Source organism: Tympanuchus pallidicinctus, unplaced genomic scaffold (genome assembly GCF_026119805.1).
Source record: "Tympanuchus pallidicinctus isolate F22 unplaced genomic scaffold, pur_lepc_1.0 scaffold7, whole genome shotgun sequence".
NCBI lineage: Eukaryota > Metazoa > Chordata > Aves > Galliformes > Phasianidae > Tympanuchus > Tympanuchus pallidicinctus.
Window position 1 is genome coordinate 26,129,703 of NW_026294791.1, and position 15,565 is coordinate 26,145,267.

Here is a 15,565-nt window from a genome sequence, read left to right on the forward strand (position 1 = left end):
CCTGGGTTGGAAAGGACTCCAAGGATCACGAATCTCCAACCCTCTGCCACATGCAGGGCCACCAACCTCTACATTTCATACCAGCCCAGGCTGACCAGGGCTCCATCCAACCTCCAGGGATGGACGGGGCATCCACAGCCTCTCTGGGCAGCTGTTCCAGCACCTCACCACTCTCACAGCAAACAACTTCCCCCTGACATCCAACCGAAATCTGCCATCCCTTAACTTCAAACCATTTCCCCTTGTCCTGCAGTTATCTACCCTTTCAAGGAGTTGACTCCCCTCCTGTTTGTAGGCTCCCTTGAGGTACTGAAAGGCTGCAATGAGGTCACCCCGCAGCCTTCTTCTCCAGGCTGAACAAGCCCAGCTCCCTCAGCCTGTCTTTGTAGGGAGGTGCTCCAACCCCCTGATCATCTCTGTGGCTCTCCTCTGGACCCTCTCCAACAGCTCCCTGTCTTTCTTGTTCCGGGGGCTCCAGACCTGGACACAGTACTGCAGATGCGGCCTCACAAGAGCAGAGCAGAGGGGGACAATCACCTCCCTGTCCCTGCTGGCCACCCCTCTTCTGATGGAGCCCAAGATACCATTTGCTTTCTGAGCTGCAAAGGCACACTGCTGGTTCACATTCAGTTTTTCATCCATCAGGACCCCCAGGTTCTTCTCTGAAGGGCTGCTCCTTCCAGTCTTTATGGATGCCTGGAATTCCTCCAGCCCAAGTACAAAACCTTGCACTTTGCCATGTTGAACCTCATTAGGTTCACCTGGTCCCACCTTTCAAGCCTATCGAGGTCCCTTTGAATGACATCCCTTCCTTCCACCAATCACTGCAGTGAATGTTATGAGAAATAAGATGAACAAAGTGTAACTGTCAGCATGCTCAGGTGCTACACACTGCTGTGAGGATGCGAGCAACACACAGCAGGAACTGAAAGTCACATTCGTAATCAGAAATGGTTATAAATGGTGACCATTATGGAAACAGTTTGCTCAGGAGGCACTGGTGGAGAGAAACTAACATTAGGGCACGCAGCTGTTGATACAGGGCTGCTCCAGAAGTAACACCACTTCCTGTGTCATTCTGCTGGCCCACAGTGACAGAGGCAGATGTTGGTGGTGTGACAGAGGTTGAACCTTCCTGCCAGTCTCATTACATGTTGTTGCTGTGTGACTGATAGCAGCAGAGTCTGACAGAATGGCATCTGACATGGAAGTGCATATAGAGCGTTGATGTCCCACTGAATTCCTCCATGCAGAGAAAAAAATGGCTTACTGACTCCTGCTGAACATTCATGGAGACCAAACAGTGGATGCTGGCACACTGAGGGGTGGTTGCTGCATTATAGTATATTTACAAGCACAGCATTTACATTCTTATTAATTGCTGGCAAAAATGCATAGCTAACAGCAGCTACTGTATCGAAAAGAAAGTATTTTGCATTTGAGAATTTGCTCTATCAAATGGTATTATTGTGTTTGTTTTATGTGTTGTAATTTCCATAGAAATAAATAGGCAGCATTCCTTTTGGAGCCATTTATGTATTTGGAGAATGACAAAAAGAAGAAATAGAGAAGAACAAAAAGAAAAAGATGTTAAAACATGTTAGAACTGTGAACCAAAAACATCAAGTGTATGGTGCCTTAATTTAAATAAAATCATACAAAGCATAAAGACTTGTAACACGATGGAAAGCATAGCAACAGCAGCAGAGCAGCAAAGTTGTAGACAAGTGAGGATTTGCACAGATGTAACAGCCATGAACTGTTGAGAAATAAAGGAAAGAAGCTGCTTACCTTCAGAAAGCCTCAAGTAGGCAGTGATCTCCAGCAAGATCCCCTTGCTTCCACTGCCAACCCTTAAATGAGGTCAGGGAAGGGGTAGATCTTGGCTCCATCCCTTTGGTCACTCAGGTTCATTGCATACACCTGAGCTCTCCTGGGTTGGCCCTGCCTTCCCACCAGGTGCTCAATTACTGCTTCAAGCCATGACTTAGCATTTCTGTTACAGAACTGGTGGTGACAGCAAGAGACTTGAACTAGCTAGATACCTCCTCAGATTAGAATTTGGGAGACTATCCAGGTGACAGTAGTCTTTAAGTAATGATTTGAGAGAGGGAACTCCCAGCCTGCATGTAAAATCCCACCATGCCAGATCTAGGAATGAGTACACTACAGAAAGTTTGCAGTTTCTTAAAGAAATATAGGGCCACAAACAGACCATCCCAATGAGAAAGAAGGGAAGCTGTCAAGAGAAAGCTGTGACTAAATCTAAACCATTTTGATGACTTGTATCTCTTGCAAAAAGATGTACAAGAGCAGAATCTAGGTTAAATTACAAGAATTGGTGACAAAATGACTGCAATAATGAGTACGGAAATTCAGGAAGGTTAATGTGCAAAGCAAGCTAAAGCAATCAAAGAGTCATGATAAAGCTAATTTTTATTAACTGTATTATTATTATTAATTAAACTGTGATATATCAAAAACAGATCATGAGATTTTGTCTTCGGTGAGGTTTCTGCCGCTGAGCCACCTACTATTCACATAAGAAGGTGAGAGGAGAATGGGCTGTGTGAAATTCACATATAATGGTTAGAAAATGGCACTCAGGAGTAGTGTCACACGATTCACATACAAACGAGAAGTTTCTCACAAGTGAGATCTCCTGATATTTTTGTCCTGAATCCCAGACTGCCTGATTTTAGGTGATGCAACATGACAGAGAATATTTTTATTGTATTTATGGAGGATATCCCGTTCCGGTGAGAGCTGCAAGCACTTCAGAAGACAGAATTGAACAAATCCTGACAAGTCGAAACAGAGTTCTGAAGTAAATAGAAAGTAATTCTGTAAGGTGAGAAGCTTACACGGTGCTGGGAAGAATTGACTGCAGAAATGTAAGCTGGAGACAAACTGGTTAAGCGGTTACTTCATAAAAAGAAGACTTCATTCATAGCAGTGCACAAAAGAAAATGAGTCAGTAGAGATTTGGTGTTAAAAAAATGTGATCAGTTAAATACAGTAAAAGGCTGTCAGGCACAAGAAAAGCAAAGAAATGTTTCTACTCCACTACGGTTCCAAATGGCTTCTGGTGAAGAAAACTTCTCGGTTTTGGGCACCTCCTTTCAATTACAGAGAGTTCTGTGGAGGACAGAAACACTTTTCACAGAAGTGTGAGAACTCCACCCACTGAGCGTGACTGATAGAAGTACAGTTGGACACCTGAAAAGTCTGCAAGGACTTATGAATGTACAGCCGAAACAGTATGAGAATTTGACACAAAGAAAGTAGTCTGTATATGAGAAAAGTGAATACACACACCAGCCCATCTGTTTGGCAAAAGAAATACTTTTTTGCTGCATAATAAACTCTCAGCCAAAGGCATTGAATGTCATAATGAGCCTTTCTTTTTTAGTATACCCAAATCCTCAAACTCACAATATCCTGTGAGGTGCAGTAGAAGTCCTGAGGACACAGAGCATCCATATGCTAGGGAAAAATAGTGTGGATTTTTACCTTGATGGATAAAAATACACCAAGGTAAAAAATAAAAATAAAAATCAACGCTCGGCCTCTCCTGCATTATCCACTATGGGGAGCTGAAGGGTAATCTTGCTGGATAGATGGTGATAAAGGAATCCAGTTGTGCTCTTAGTTGGAGCTATAAAGTTCACACGTACTGATTTCCACAACCTGATCTCTGCAGAGCTCACATATAAATGTGAATGCAATCCCACCTTCTCTGAAGGGTGATGATGTCATCCAGGATCTGCCCAGAATGGGTACCTCCTGCATCCATTCCCTCTGCCACTGCATCAGGAGCCAGGGAACTATGGGGTCTGCTTGAGAAAACAGGCTTGAGGAAGGATTCCTATTTAGGAGGTAATTAATCTTATCCCTGTAAATTATAGGAAGAAACTGCATGTTTCAGAACAAAACAACCAAATCTGGGGGAAGGAATGCCAGGAAAAATCTGTTCAATTCTAGGATATACCAGGAAACGCAGCTAGTATGGACAGAAAGGTCCCAGAAACATTCATTTATCTTTGAATGTGTTTTTTAATGTCTTTTTAAAACAGAATTCCCAAAATAAAAAAAAATAAACTGTAGAGAGTATTTGTAATTGACCATGTTCTTCCCCCACAGCTCAAGCAGTAGCATCATTACAAGGACCTTGCCTCGGGTGTCCATAGTACACCTAAGCACACTGCCTTGATATATCTCTATATTGATCTTATTGCTTGAGTAAGCTTTAAAATCCAGAAAAGTGAGTGATTTCTTACACATTTAGAACTAATAGCTTTAGAAATACTTAGGAATAGATTATACAGTGACTTTTCTCTATGTAGGGAGATTTCATATCCTTAAAACCATAAGGCTAGAGCCAAATATAATATGCCTGAAGTAAAATCAAGTCAATTTATCTTCAATGAGTAAGTAATTAATACTTGTACTTTACGTTAAGTATTTTACAGTTTAAATGCCTATTGAGGCTTTCTAGCTACAAGATATGGAGAAGTTAAGTTCAGTGTATTAAAGATGCTCAGCATATTGTCAAATTGTACTTAAATATTGACACAGCCTTAAATCAACACTGTGTTGAATTCTGTACACATAATCAAGAACAGAATATAGATAATCTATTTTATAATGTGGTTGTTGGTTTCCCATATTTGGTGGTTCAATAGCACAGAAATGAGTTCACAAGTTATTTCTGCCAGAACAAATCAATATGTATGCAACAGTGGATTCAATGGCACTGCTAAAGTGCCATCAGCTCAGTAACAGGCCAGCAGAATGAAGAGAGAAGCCTTCCTCATTTTTTGGGGTTGGGGTTGTAAAAGAATACACAACAAGGAAGCTGCCTCCTTCTGAGAAATGTAGCTTTGATCATTTAATTAGTATTGAACTCATATTTGGTGGAAGAGTTTGGAAATGAAATTTTAGAAAAGGCTATCTGTAGACTTTAGGTACATCAGAGTAAACTTTTTATGTGAAATGAAGCTGGAAAAAATAGGTCACTTTCCTGAGAAAGCTGTTAAGGATTATATCAATCTTCTGAAGGCCAGCAGAGACACACTGTGTCACGTAACCTTTCCCTTCACTGAGTATGTAATACAAATCCACTTGACAATATATGCTTTACACGGGCCTTATTGTCGTGACCTAATCTCTCTATTTCTGGTGTATGGCATTACGAAAAAGAAACACTTTTCTTTCTTCTTCATTTCAAAGAAGATTCTGAATCTGCATGCAAATTACCAAACCATTAATGGAGCACATGGAAGCTGAGTTTTCCCTTACATATCTTGCATAACTTGTATGCGTTATGTTCCACATAGCACAGCAGGAGTGACCACTTCATGGCTAGTCATTATGTGTCAATCAATGCAGACTATACCTCGAGTTGCTGAGGTGAGGATAGTTCGTTATCAAAAAAATGAAAGGCCAGCATCTATTTATTTCCTGATGCTTACCTAGTTCTAATGCTTACATTTCATGCTGCTGCGTTAGAAGATCTCTATCTTGTTTAAGAAACAAAGCCAGATAAGTGCAAAAGTGAGTGCTAGGAAATGCTACCATGAGATCACAAAGGGCTTTTGTGTTTATACATATCTATACTATGTATATTCATAAGTATTCATTGTATATAAACATACACCCACACAAACACTCTGTGCATTGTACACATCTCTGATATCTAGAACTGCTGTGTTGCCAAATCTATGCTCTCCTGCCTTTAAAGCCAAGTGTCTTATTTCCATCAATGCCAATCCGTTGACATCCTTCAGAAGTGTGAGACATTCCCAAAAGTTGCTGTAAAAAAAAATTGCTTCTGAACATTAACATCAGAAAAGCTGTTGGAACTTCAGGCCTGTCTGTGGCAGACTGCAATTGGTAGGCTCCAATAGTGGTGTCCTACAAAGATGTAAGTATAAGACAAAAAGTCAGCCTTAATGTGAAGCAGAATGCGAAGAGAGGGGGAAAGGCTTCCGTATTGCTGACGTATTTCTGCTGTACACAGTGTGTATTTATTATCACAAGAATTCCTGACCTTCAAACTAACCCTTCACCTGGAAAGCTCTGAATAAGAAAATTATAGATTTTGTGATAAACAGTTTTCTGAGGAAGATATCCATCAGCTGGCTCCTCATATGCACTCTTATCTGTTCTACAGTGCTTGACTCACACGTCCATTCTTATCAGTTTTTAAATGGTTAACTCACCCGTGTGTATTAGAAACAGATTCATGTCTGTTTCATACAGAAATAAGTGTAGATATGCACGTGTGCTTCCTTTGGAAGAAAATATAAGGAGAACTTTTTTTTAGTATTAAAATAGAAGACACTCCCTTTTTTTGCAGAGCACTGTATGTTAATAGAAATACTGGTAAGAAAAGCTGCTGCCTAAGAGAAACAGCAATAAACTGCAACATAAACAAACAAAACCTAACTGCTGACAAGAAGTTCAACTGCAGTCAAGTTATTAAGACTGAAGACAGCAAGATGAACACCTCTTCCTTTCTGATTCCTGTTTTCACATGTCTGTCAAGCAGAACCACTAGAAAACCAAAAGCTTTGGAGACAATGCACCATGGATACTGTGGCTTTACATACAGGAATGGGAAATGTCCCCAACAGAACAGAAAGGGCACTTTTCAAAATACAGTACACTTTACAAAATACAGTATTGTTAACAGGCTAACACTTCTGCTCGTGCTGCAGCCTTCTGGGCGCCTCAGTGAGCACAAAACTAATTCTCTCTAATGTCTAAGAAACTGATGTCACTCATTCAAAAATGAAATTAATTTAATGCCTTATAATTTTATATACAAGCCACATCTGTGTTCATGTTTGCAGAGTATATTCTGATCCTTCCACTGTTGTGGTTTTTTTGGTTGTTTTATTGCTTGTTTCTTTTAGCAATTATATCAGTAGTTTATGAAGAAAAATAACATCAGAAGTACCTAACCAGCCAAACCACAAATACTATTCCTTCCTGTCTGGTAATGAGTGATAATTCCACTATTTAGTTACTATTTCATACTCAACTTACAGTTTCCCTTTATGAATTTCCGTTTTCTTTTGTGAATGCCTCCTCCTTCCTCTGCTTGAATCAAAGAAAAGTAGACAGCATCACGTGGCACAACAGATTACTCCTGCCTTCAATCAGCCAAAGAAAAAGAAGTTTGAAAAATCATTTTATTTTTATTAAAAATAAAAGATAGCAACTTAGCTTTTAACTTCATTAACAAAATAAATGTCCATAGTCAGAATGTTAAGTTAAAAAAATCCTTCAAGGTTAGGATTAAATATGTAATTATTGATAATGATTTACCACCAGCAGATAAACACAGTGGCCAGCAGGGACAGGAAGGTGATTGTCCCCCTCTGCTCTGCTCTTCTGAGGCTGCATCTGCAGTACTGTGTCCAGGTCTGGAGCCCCCGGAACAAGAAAGACAGGGAGCTGTTGGAGAGGGTCCAGAGGAGAGCCACAGAGATGATCAGGGGGTTGGAGCACCTCCCTACAAAGACAGGCTGAGGGAGCTGGGCTTGTTCAGCCTGGAGAAGAAGGCTGTGGGGTGACCTCATTGCAGCCTTTCAGTACCTCAAGGGAGCCTACAAACAGGAGGGGAGTCAACTCCTTGAAAGGATAGATAACTGCAGGACAAGGGAAAATTATTTGAAGTTAAGGGATGGCAGATTTCGGTTGGATGTCAGGGGGAAGTTGTTTGCTGTGAGAGTGGTGAGGTGCTGGAACAGCTGCCCAGAGAGGCTGTGGATGCCCTGTCCATCCCTGGAGGTGTTCAAGGCCAGGTTGGATGGGGCCCTGGGCAGCCTGGGCTGGTATGAAATGTGGAGGTTGGTGGCCCTGCATGTGGCAGGGGGTTGGAGCTTCATGGTCCTTGAGGTCCCTTCCAACCTGGGCCATTCTGTGATTCTGTGATTCAGTATCACCAAATGATATTTTACACTTACAGTTCAGAAACACCTGTGTTTCCCACTCAGATTGAACCGTTGGAGTGCTATGTAACAGCTTTTTACTGGCACAGTAGTAAGACAGAAGAAAACAAAAATATTATCTTGAAAATAACTTTAAAGTTGTAAAACTAGGAGAGGAAAATACTAGTAAAAAGGTAATGTTCTGTGTGTGATAAAATTTGGTTGTGAAAGTAGCTGTGATATGTAGAAGCTGTTGAAAGAATTAAACAAATAACCATACAGCTATGAACTCATAAAAAATGATCTCAGCCTACCTGAACAAATTTAACATGTTCCCACTGAAAATGCTATTTTTGCAAAATGCTTCTCAAGTGTGTACTGCACCTCTGTGCTTGTGGTAGCAATAGTAATGGGAGGACGGTTGGACTCGATGATCTTGTAGGTCCTTTCCAACCTTGTGATTCTATGATTCTAAGTTACTCAGCATCTTCTCAAAAAACAGTGTGAGATGATATCTTATATATGCCCCCCTGCAATTACCTGAAAATAGTACTTTTTATAACACTAGCAGAATTCAGGTCTGCGATATTTGAAAAAGCAGAAGCTGCTAGGTAACCCCACTAATAATAGTAATTATTTAAAAACCAAAAATCAAATCAAAAAATAACACGCAATCTTGCTTTACACATGCATCATTAATGTATTAAATCTTATTTGGTCCTTTGCTTTCATTTTCCTGCAAGAACTGACAATTCTGTTTGCTGAAAGACACACTCGGGAAGATGTGTACTGGATGTTCTCAAACCAAACCAGGGCACACTTCAGTCTTTACGGGTGATACAAAGCAAAGTAGCTCCTGGAAACAGTGTTTTCTTTTTCTACAAAATTTCACCACAGAAAGGTGAAAGAGTCCCACTTACTACTTAAGCTCTAATCTGGAAAAATGATAGGAATAATTACTCAGATAATAGTTTACTCATAATGCAGTTACTGTAACTTGCGTAAGTGTGGAGGACGCAGTGATGCCTGGTGGTTAGGAGACCAGACCATGTGTCAGGCCTTTATTCCTTATCTTGCCACTGCTTGCTGTGTGAACCTGAACAGTTGCTAAACATCTACTACATTTAGCTTCCCTTTCAAAGTGAGAGTAAGGTTGTGGTTTTACAGGCAGCTCAGCAAAGATAGTGAATTGCCGCAAAAAACCCATGCTGACTGTATCACACTTGTCTTTTTCCCCCAGTTTTACAGAACATGAGGAATCTGCCAGAAAGGAACAAAAATTATGTGGCTACTGATGGTGGTTTTTGGTTTTAAATGCATGCAAGCAAGTATTCTTGTAAAATGCAATTTTCTTAATTCTCATGGATACCATGCTCAGGGAGAGGCTGTTGCAAACTGCCGTGCAACAGTGTTAGTAAGGAAGAGAACAGATTTCACAACAGAAGTACTGCTAAGGAAGCACAGGGAAAAAAAAAAAAAAAAAAAAAAAAGTGCTGCTTTTTGTTGAGATTGAAAAGGAAATAAAAAGGAACTGAACTACAAGATGAAGAGGTAGCAGCATATGGCACTTGACATAGGCTCTTGGCCCTCCCCACGGAGGATCCAGAAGCCAAGCAGACGGTTATTTCAGCAGAGGGCACCAAAACGACAAGTACGTTGTAGTGCCTTCGACTTGCTCTGCCCTGTGAGCACTAAATCCCTGATATCCCCTCAGCCTTAGAATGGGTTTGTGACCTCATTATGCCCTGACTTTACTTATATTGATTCCAATAAGTTTTTTATGTAAGTTTTTTTCTTGTGTTTTGTTTTGCGTTTCCCTCCTGCCTGGAAAGAAGTGGTGCTGAATGACACTGGAAGGTATACAGTTAAAGCAAGCAAGGCAAAGCAAGCAAAAAGGCACTAAAGAGTACCATGAGAATCTGTGACACTGTACCAGATCAGTCTGTAGGATCCCTCAATGTCAGTGGGACCAGGAGACTAATGAGATGTTACAGTGAAGTGAAACTGTTCTTGAGAAACCATCACAGGGAAGTTTCTTACCTTCCTTGCCGTTTCTTCTCTTATTATATATTTTTTAACACCAACTGAAGCCACAGTGTACATTTATGTAATTATTTCATTCCTAGCAACCAGAAAACACAAATGTTAACTGTGCTGATATCCTGCAAATCTGTTGCACATAGCATCATAGAACTGTAGAAAGCTTTACACATTTTTAAACAAATACGATAACATTTGGAGAGTTACATAGCATGTTCTTGCTTGTGTAAACTGAATGGTAGAGAGATAAGCATTCATGAAGGTACATGAATCTCACACTCATGCCCTTCACATCCCATTACACCACTAAGGCTTCTCTTGTATAAATGAAATCTGAACTTTGTATGTTACTACATTTAAGATACTGGGCGTAGCCTTCCACAGGGGAAAACTTTACTTTGTTTTCATCCTCTTACTACTTTACAGTAAGCATATATGACTGGTTCTGAAAGTTGCATCTGAACTTTCATTTGGATGATATTCAGCATTTTCTTTAATGAATATTTTTTACTTTTGCAGTTTTCACATTGGAAGGACATGCTTCTGTCTTCTGCTTCTGTCAGTGACACTTTATAAAACAGCAGGAATTTCAGGTTTTGTTAATGCATATATTTGCAATGGTCAAGCACACGAAACTGCTGAAGCTTTCCTCCAGTGTTATCTTTTATTTTATATCATATATGCAAGAGTCCTGCATATGTGAAAGAAAAGGAACATTTTTTAATGCTTGAGGCCAGTTGGAAAAAATATTTATTTCTTTCCTTTCATTTTGATATCACAGGTTTCAAAATGAGAAAATTTCCACTATTATCAGCTTTATAGGTCACGCAGGTAACTGAAATAGCAAACTGAAACACTGCCGACTTGTTAAAAACCTTTCTCTTTTATGCAGATGGCTACTGTGTTACTGCACTAAGATTTTGTACGGAAAATAATATAAATTGAATAATCAAATTGATACTATTTCACAGTTGCATTGATATTTTAGCTATTTCTGTCAGTCATGTAGGCTTGTAGAGGGACTCATTTCTAATGAATCTGAAGGCTACTAGGTTGGCTACTAGAACTGTGCCAACATTAGCATCTCATTGATGAGAGGAACAAAAATAATAAAGATGAAATGGAAAACTGACACATGGTATTGTAGAATCTAAACTAATTTATGTTGTTTTTTGAGAACAAAATAATAATAATAATAATAATAATAATAATAGAACAATGTGAATAAGTGAAGATAAATTACAGCAGAATTAAAAAGCTGAAATGAGATATGAAAACAGTAATCCTGAAAGCAAATATTTTCTGTTTCATATATTGAAGCAGTATATCATATAGGAAATAATGCTGGATAAGTGGACAAAGTGAACCTTAAGAATAAACCAGCTATCTTGTGAGATCATCTCCTGAAGAAAAAAAAAAAAAAAAAAAAGAGGGAAAAAAAAAAAAAGAATAAGAAGGAAGAAGCTCACCTACAAATTCCTGAATATTTAAAATCCAGGACACAGAATAATGACCTAGAAGCGTTACTCTGATGAAGATTAAAATGGGTTATGAAATTCAGGGCAGTCATCTTTGCAATGTTACTTAACAAGCAAGGTCATTCCAGAGCCCTCTTCTCTAAACAATGCAGCACTGGGACAGACTATGCTGTAATATGGAAATTTGTTGTTAATGAGTAAATACTGGTAACAGAATTTACTAAGTGGTAACAGAATTAAATATTGAAGGCAAACATGAGTTACCTGAAATTAAAACCTTTCAATAGACAGGAACAATATATAGGAACTGACTATAGGAAGTAGTAGAAGGCTTCTGAATGAAGTACTGAGAACACAACTGAATAAAATACTAGGATTATGTACTCTGTACCACCACTTGATATACACCAGGAAGGAGGAGCACGTGTTTGGACCTCAACTGGTTCTAGTTTCTTCAACTTCAAACAAAGTTTGCATAGAACACCAACCATTTTAGCTCCTGGTGCTGGCTTCTGTGTCTGAACAAGATACTAGAAACTTCTGCAAGGTTCACACTTGTAGCATAACAGTTAAGAAAGAAACCTGCAAAAGACAGCAACTGTTGGTTCGAAGTTTTCTGTGATACGAAATGTTTAAAATAATAGGATGAAGTAGATACTCAAATTTATATAGGGTAATGTGCAGAGATACTGTTTCATAGTTCATTTGCAAGCAGAGGGGTTAATTAGATAGCAGTATGATGATTCAGATTTTTTTTATAATAAACCAGGCTGCAATTTGCCAAGTGGTCATATGAAAGATTGTGCTTCAGGAGAGACTCTTACATAATTTACACAGTCATTGCGAACAAGTGATCTTAGTGTGTCATTGTAGGAAGCATTAAAACATGAACATAATGATAAAAATGTAATAATGTACTGATCTGTGATCATCCCTGATTTCTGAATGTGGCAAACATTGACAGTCTTGGTTAAATCATTCATCAGGATATTTAATTGTGTAAAGATGGTACAAAGGATTTCAATGTTTACAAGCATTGCTTTAGATTTCTGTTGTCCTTAGGCTTTCACAGCTCTTCTGTTAAGTTCTTGGACGTAACAATAAAACAGCCATAATGCTTGAGATTCACAATTCCATATTAAACTGTGGAAGTTGCATTTCTATAGTTCACACTAAGACCCATAATTGCTGAAAGAAAGGACTAATTCATAAAGGTTTTTTCAGTTATCTAGGCAATAGTGAAAAATAGGCCAAGGAACAGCTAATGGATTATTCAGAGCACACAATTTACACCCTAGGTGGCAAATTCATTTAGAATTGAGCCTGGCTAAGTTAAAAGTGGCCTTTGCAAAGATCCTAATCTTCCATGTTCATACAATGCCAAATGCCTGTTTTTAATATTATTTTATTCAAGCACTGATTCTTGAAAAGCATGAAGTTTTAATTATGTTGGTGGAAAACTCCAAATAGAAGTATGATTGAAAGTGATATTGTTAAAACCAGTAAGTGTGATAGAATTAATATTTAGCTACCACCAGCACAATTCTTGTAAAGTTAATATGAAAATCATAGCAGTTTGCAACGAATAAAAGAGCCAGAGAGATGAACTGAATATTAAATTCCACATAAGCTTTCCCTATTGTCTAAGAGGCTCTAGGTATTTATTTCCAGGTCTGTCTGAACGACGTGGCCCTGCATCTTTTTGCAGGTTGCTATCTCGAGGCCCTGACTCTGAGCTTTATTATTCCTCACCTGACATCACATTGCTTCAATGGTAGATGAAGGTCACACAGTCCTCTGCTGTTGGGATGTTGAACTGACAGAGCAGTGCACGCTCCTTGCAGTATTGTGAAGTGGTTAGCAATGCAAGGATTCCACGTGCAGCATCCTTACTGTATGGGTTGTACACCAAAGCCTTTCCTGAAAGGAGAATAACAGAAAAAGTATCAGCATGTAACTCTGTAAGTAAGACCTTTTAAAAGCACAACATCAGCTGCTGGTGCCTGTTGTAGCTCTGAAGGAAGAGCTGCACAAAACAAAACCCAAGCAGCTGCTGTGGCTCCAGCTGGACGCCCACGCAGGGACATCCCTGGGGAACGCCTTGGGGCCAGTGACCCCAGTGCTGGGTTTTGTATACAAATTTGAACAAATTCCATTGTATTTGGTATCTCAGATCGTACTTCCATAGAATGAGAATCAGCTTGATGCTACACTGAAATATCCTGATGTTAAATAGTTGAATGTTCTGGGGACTAAATGTCCATCCGTTTGCGCTAACTAAATGTGGTAGTTGTCAAGAATATGTGTAAAATACTTCAAAATTTCTTCAGCAACCAAACTAGCTCCACAGAAGGGCTTGGTGGGTCCCCAACACACTGAATCATGGAATCATAGAACGGCCTGGGTCGAAAAGGACGACAACGATCATCTCGTTTTAACCCCCTGCTATGTGCAGGGTTGCCAACCACCTGACCAGGCTGCTCCTTGTTTTTGGAGGATGATGGACCTTCCCGGCAGCCAGCCCAGCTCTGTGCATTCCCGAGGACCTCCTGAACAAAGCAGTGCGCAGACATCTGAGAGTGCCAAGCTAGGGAACAGCATTTATTTATTTATTATTTTATTTTTAGGAAGAAAACCCAAGCCGTAAGGCCGGCGCCGGGGGGCTCCGAGCAGGAACGCAGCGCGCCCCGCCTGAGGTAAAATGGCGGGCAGGAGCCCGAGGGGCTTCCAGCTCACACAGCTCCCTAGCACGCACAGAACGCAACGAAGAGCCAAAACCTCGGTCCTGCAACCTCGCTGCGACTGCGTGAGCGCTGGGGACGAGGAAATGAAGTGAAAGAACGAAGGGGGGAAAAAAAAAAAAATCCAACAACAAACCAAAAACACGGAAGGCAGGGAGCAGCGCAGCGGACGGCTCCCCCGCCCGGCAGCCCCTCGCCCCGCAGGGCCCGGCCCGTGACTCGGCTGTTTCTGCCGGTTCCTCCTCTCCCTCCGCCCGCCGGGCGCAGGAAGGGGCGGGCGGCGGCGCAGGGAGGCAGCCGACGCACAAGATGGCCGCTGCTGCAGGGGCGGCGGAGGGGGTGGCGGCGGGGCGGCGGGAGCTGGCGGGGGGAGCCCGGAGCCGGCGGGTGCAGGAAGCGGAGGGCGCTGCGGCCGCCCCCGTGTGCCGCAGCTGAGGGGGGCCGGAGGCCGCCGCCGGGAACCCGGCCCGCGTGGTGAGTACAGCTTCCCTCTGCCCTCACCGCGGCGGGGAGCGGGGCGGCGGGGAGCGGGGCCGGCACCGGGGTGCCGCCGAGGGCGGGCGGGCCGTGCCCGCGTCCCGCGGGGTGCGGCGGAGGGGAGGGCGCGGCTCTCGGGCCCGCGGCGCCGCCCGTCTCGCTAAGGCCTCGGGCTTCGCCGGGCTCTATTTCCGAGCGCCCCGGGAGGGAGGTAGGGAGGGAGCCGGCGAGGCGAAGGGGGAGGGGAGGGCAGGGCCCGCCGGTTGGGTCCGGCCGGGGGGTGGGGGCGGGCGGCGTCGCCTCGGGCTGCGGTGGGGAGGGAGGGGGCCGGCGGCTTTGTGCGCGGCCCGCATCTGCTGCCGCCCTTCCCGAGGAGGACCGACGGCCATCCGCGCGTCGCTCGGCACGGCTCGGAGAGAGCGGCCCGGCGGCGAGGCCGGAGCCCCCAGCCGGTGACGTGCCAGCGGTCGCCCTTTTGTCTGCGGTCCCGAGGGCGGCGCGGAGCCGACGGCGGGCGCTTTTACCGCTTTTAAACCCTGCGTTATGTTACGATTGCGGCGTGATTCTCACGGTCGGGGTTTGCGGCCGGGTGCGAGTTGCGGTGGCTGGGAGTGCCCCGGTGTAAGGTTTTGTCCGCCAAAGCCGTCGTGAGGCGTGTTTTGTGTTAAAAGCAGGGAACCTCTGTGCTTTATTCCTTGGAAGCGGTAGGGCTAAGTTTCTCTCTACTTGTAACTCTAGAGTTGCTCCCTTGTTTTGCAATTTCAATCAGTCATGAATGAAAAATCCTGCGTGTTTTGTATTATATGGAATATGGCTGAAGTAAATAGAAAAAAAAAAAAAGAATTATAAAAGAGCCAAAAATTGCTGTCATCCCTGTAACTGATTTAGC

The 15,565-nt window shown here is 42.2% G+C and overlaps 1 protein-coding gene and 1 long non-coding RNA gene across 13 annotated transcripts in view; one reads left to right on the forward strand and one right to left on the reverse strand.

Annotated features, from left to right (window-relative positions):
• Window positions 1-5,240: 5,240 nt before the first annotated feature.
• LOC128072418 (uncharacterized) lies at window positions 5,241-14,515 on the reverse strand. Of its 2 annotated transcripts, XR_008202243.1 has the most exons (6): window positions 14,336-14,515; window positions 13,211-13,378; window positions 11,867-12,040; window positions 9,981-10,062; window positions 7,054-7,160; window positions 5,241-5,916 (listed from the first exon to the last, which is right to left on the reverse strand). It is a non-coding gene; the product is annotated as an uncharacterized LOC128072418 (long non-coding RNA). The 2 variants fall into 2 exon arrangements; XR_008202242.1 differs by having other exon boundaries at window positions 9,981-12,040.
• Window positions 14,516-14,543: 28 nt separating this feature from the next.
• Window positions 14,544-15,565, forward strand: part of RC3H1 (ring finger and CCCH-type domains 1) — a 57,101-nt gene continuing 56,079 nt past the window's right edge. For 10 of the 11 annotated variants that reach the window (XM_052666160.1, XM_052666163.1, XM_052666167.1 and 7 more), the window contains exon 1: window positions 14,544-14,673. The gene's annotated coding sequence lies outside the window, so the exon portion shown is untranslated. Of the gene's footprint in view, window positions 14,674-14,868; window positions 14,888-15,565 lie in introns of those variants that run through there. The other variant, XM_052666162.1, reaches the window with a different exon arrangement.